Source organism: Arachis ipaensis, chromosome B9 (genome assembly GCF_059453495.1).
Source record: "Arachis ipaensis isolate K30076 ecotype BB chromosome B9, ASM5945349v1, whole genome shotgun sequence".
In the NCBI taxonomy this organism is placed as follows: domain Eukaryota; kingdom Viridiplantae; phylum Streptophyta; class Magnoliopsida; order Fabales; family Fabaceae; genus Arachis; species Arachis ipaensis.
In genome coordinates, this window is record NC_142444.1 from 88001938 (window position 1) to 88006702 (window position 4765).

A 4765-nucleotide genomic window follows, 5' to 3' on the forward strand; every position below is an offset into this window, starting at 1 on the left:
TGAGCCAACGTTAGTGACACTTAACATTGTCACTAACGTTGGCTTCTCTTCCCCCTTTAACGTTAGAGCCCACGTTAACCTAGTTAACGTGGCCTCTAACGTTAAAGGGGGAAGAGAAGCCAACGTTAGTGACATTCAACATTGTCACTAACGTTGGCCTAAGGATGCAACACACAACGTTAACTTCCACGTTAACTTGGTTAACGTGGGAGCTAACGTAAGAAGTGAGAGTTGTCGACAACGTTAGTGACACTCAACATCGTCACTAACGTTGGAAGCAACCACACAACCCCCAAGGAGCCACGTTAACTTCCACGTTAACTTAGTTAACGTGGAAGCTAATGATGAGGAATGAATGATGAGCCAACGTTAGTGACACTCAACATTGTCACTAACGTTGGGATGGCTAAGAATGGCCACGTTAGAAGCCACGTTAACCTAGTTAACGTGGACTCTAACGTGAGATCTAGGGGCACATTGGAACGTTAGTGACAATGTTGAGTGTCACTAACATTCTCGAAGTTTGACAAGGCCACGTTAGAAGGCACGTTAACCTAGTTAACATGGGCTTTAACGTGAAGCAAAAAGGGGCACACTGGAACGTTAGTGACAATGTTGAGTGTCACTAACGTTTTCGAAGGTTGGCAAGGCCACGTTAGAAGCCACATTAACCTAGTTAACGTGGGCTCTAACGTGAGGCAAAGGGGTACATTGGAACGTTAGTGAAAATGTTAAGTGTCACTAACGTTCTCGAACTTATACTTTCACTAAATGTTAACACCCCTAACGCCCTGAGCTAAAGTGTCTGCCCACTTAGCACTTTCTCTCTGCAAGTAAAGCCAAGCCCAAATGAAGAAAAGAACTGCTTCAAACTCAAGATCCAAAGGCCCAAGACTTGAAGAGCAAACTAGAACCTGAGAAGAGTAGTATATATAGGAGTAGCTTTGAATTGATAAAGGAGTTCTGGAGGCTGGAAAAAGAGAACTACTCTCTGTATTTTACCTTCTCTGCATTTTCTAGTTTTATGATGTATTCTCCATCTTTGTTTTCATTTTCAAGAGCTATGAACAACTAAACCCCTTTCATTGGTTTAGGGAGCTCTGTATTAATTTGATGGATCAATACTAATTTTCATTATTCTTCTTCTATCTTTTCTTTTGATTTTACTTGAAAGCTTTTGATCTTCATCCCATTGAGTAGTTATCTTGGAAAAGATGCTATTCAAACTTGGATCTCTTTTGAACCTTGAAAGAGGAATGAAGAGATCAAGCTAGAAATGCTTTCCCATGTTGGACCAAATTGGGTTTGGATGGGTATGTGACTATAACCCTCTCAATACGTGATTTGGGAAATGCATGTGGTATAATCAGTGACCATACTTCATCTCTTCTCATGAGCAATTGACCAAGAAATTGGCTATTGATCAAGACTTGAGATATTGAATTGCAAGAAATTGTAATTCAATCAATTAAGATTGCCAAGGAGATCAATGAGTGCATTGATTGAGGAAGAGATGAAAATGAACTTGATCCGGAGAATTGCAACATCTCCTAAGCCCAATGAACTCCCCATCTCTAATCTTACCCATTCTCTTTAATTTCTGCCATTTACTTTTATTAGCAAATCCCCCATTCCCATTTACAAATTCTGCAATTTATTTTCAGTCATTTACTTCCAGTCCTTTAATTCTAGCATTTACTTTTCTGTTATTTACATTCCCGCCATGTTATTACTTTTCTAGCAACTCTCAACCCAAATTCTGGATTCGCTCAACTAGAACATTCTTCTAATTAAAGTTGCTTGATCAATCAATCCCTGTGGGATTCGACCTCACTCTATTGTGAGTTTTTACTTGACGACAAATTCGGTACACTTGCCGAAGAGAGATTTGTTGAGAGACAAGTTTCCACCCGCATCAAGTTTATGGTGCCGTTGCCGGGGATTGATTGTGCATCAATAATGATTAAATTGGAAGATCACTAGATTGAGCATTTTTATTTTTTTGTGAATTTCATTTTCTGTTTGAGTGATTTACTTTTTGTTCTAGTTGAACTTCTTCCCTTCCCCCTCTACTCTTTTGTTTTTTTTTGTTATTTTCAATTCTGTTTGCTAACCCAATAACTGTTTGATATATTGCATCACCCACAACTAACAGTAATTCTGACACAAATACTTTCTGCACCTATCTTTTCTTGCTTGCACTTGATGGTTGTATGACAGGGAGAAGAAACGGGGCTTTAACTTCCTTCGATTCTGAACCTGAGAGGACCTTCCTTAGATTAAGGAGGGAGGCAAGAGGAAAGAAAGTGGTTGGTGCTGAGGAAGAAGAGGAATTCTTTGAATCAAACATGGAAGACAACATGGAAAACCATCATGAAGAAGAGGATCACAACCATGGGGGAGGAGGTAGAGCAAATCATGCTGGGGAGGATAGAAGAGTTTTGGGCTCTTACATCAATCCAAACCCAGGCAATTGTGGAAGTAGCATCCAAAAGCCAACAATCCATGCCAACAACTTTGAACTTAAACCACAGCTCATCACCCTTGTTCAGAACAACTGTTCGTTTGGAGGTGTTCAAGAAGACCCCAATCAACATTTGACCACCTTCCTGAGAATATGTGACACAGTGAAGTCTAATGGTGTTCACCCTGACGCTTATAGACTGCTCCTATTTCCATTCTCACTTAGGGACAAAGCAGCCAAGTGGCTGGAATTTTTCCCAAGGGAAAGCTTGACAACTTGGGAAGACGTGGTGAAAAAATTCTTAGCAAGATTTTACCCTCCTCAACGAATCAATAGGCTGAGAGCTGAGGTCCAAACTTTCAGGCAACAAGATGGTGAGACTCTATATGAAGCATGGGAGAGGTTTAAAGACCTAACAACGAGGTGCCCACCAGATATGTTCAACGAATGGGTGCAGCTGCACATTTTCTTTGAAGGACTCTCTTATGAGTCAAAGAAGGCCGTAGACCATTCATCCGGAGGATCTTTGAACAAGAAGAAGACTATTGAAGAAGCCATAGATGTTATTGAAACAGTAGCAGAGAACGACTACTTCTATACTTCCGAAAGAGGGAACACAAGATGAGTAATGGAGCTAAACAATGTAGATGCTCTGTTGGCCCAAAACAAGCTCATTATCCAGCAGCTGGCTGACCTCACCAAGAAGATGGAGATGAACCAAGTAGCAGCAATCTCCACTACATCAACAACCCAACTACATTGGGAATTTACCAAGGAAAAACTATGATCCATACTCCAAGACCTACAACCCTGGATGAAGAAACCACCCAAACTTTGGGTGGGAAAGTGAGCAAGATCAAAACCAAGACCAGAGATGTTACAACTCCAACAACAATGCAGCTCACCAGCAATTCACACAGAGGACATCTCAACATCCCCACAACAACACTTCTCCACACGCCTATCAAAATCAAAACAGCACATCTGCTCTGAATCACTCATCAATTGATGACAAGATCTCTAAGATTGAAGCCTTACTTGAAGGAATATGCCAAGAGATTCAAGAAAATAAGGTGTTCAAAGAGGAGGTGCGAGCCAATATTAAGAACCAGGGAGAGACCATCAGGAAGATGGAATTCCAGGTGGGATATTTAGCTGAGAAGATTCCCAAACCTACTGATAGCTTCCCAAGTGACACGGAGAAAAACCCCAAAGGAGAAGCAAAGAAAGTAAGATGGGAAGATTGCAAAATGGTCACTGCGAGTGATCAAGAGACTGAAGACAAGCAAGGCAAACTTTGCAAATAACCTGAAGACAACTCAACAAAGAAGGAGGATAGAGATCGCCAAGAACCAGAAATCTCACAACAAGAGCTACTGAAGCTCTATGCACCCTTCCCTCAACTGCTCAATGGTGCTGTGGGAAAGAGAATATACTCAAGGTTCCTAGGCTTGTTTGCATCTCTGTATGTAAACATACCATTCATCAAGGCAATTCAACAAATGCCTGCATTCATCAAGTATATGAAGGAACTTCTTCTCAGGAAAAGCTCACTCAAAGGAGGCCAGACTATAGTGATGAACAAGGAACGTAGTGCCCTTATTCAACCTGAGTTGCCTACAAAAAGAAGATCCCTTGTGCCATAGGTGAAACTATGTTCGATAGAGCACTATGTGATTTGGGGGCCAGCATTAACTTACTGCCCTTATCCCTGGCGAAGAGGCTGTAGATCAATGAGATAATACCCACAGATGTAATCATCAGACTGGTTGACAAAACTCAAAAGCAAGCAATAGGAGTGGTGGAAAATGTGTTGCTAAAGGTTGGGAAATACTTTCTCCCAACAGACTTTGTCATCCTATACATGGAAGAGAGTCACACTCATCCAATCATATTGGGAAGACCATTCCTAGCTACGGCCAGAGCACTTATCGATGTAGAGAAAGGGGAGCTAATATTGAGAATCCATGATGAACGACTCAGCTTCAATATTTTCAAACTCTCACAAGAAACAGATCAAGAGGACAAGGAAACAAGCACTGAAGCACAGCCAGTTCATTCTGAGATCCCCTTAATAGATAAACAAGGAAAACAGCAATTGCCACAGCTCAAGGAAAAGTTGGAGGAACCTAAACCTCTAGAGGCAGGTGAAGACAGCACCACAACTCCTTTAGAAAAAGAGGTCACCAAGGGGAAGGCAACATCAAAAGAAACAAAGAAGAAGGTACCAAGGAGGTGGAGGAACAAGAAAATCCCTATGGAAGACTTCTCTCCAGAGGATAGAGTTGTCTCAGCTTACTT

General features: G+C 41.4%; 1 non-coding gene across 1 annotated transcript; it reads right to left on the reverse strand.

Annotated features, from left to right (window-relative positions):
- Positions 1-2798: 2798 nt before the first annotated feature.
- On the reverse strand, positions 2799-2905 carry LOC148545361 (small nucleolar RNA R71). The gene has a single exon (XR_015901397.1). It is a non-coding gene; the product is annotated as a small nucleolar RNA R71 (small nucleolar RNA).
- Between the last annotated feature and the right edge of the window lie 1860 nt (positions 2906-4765).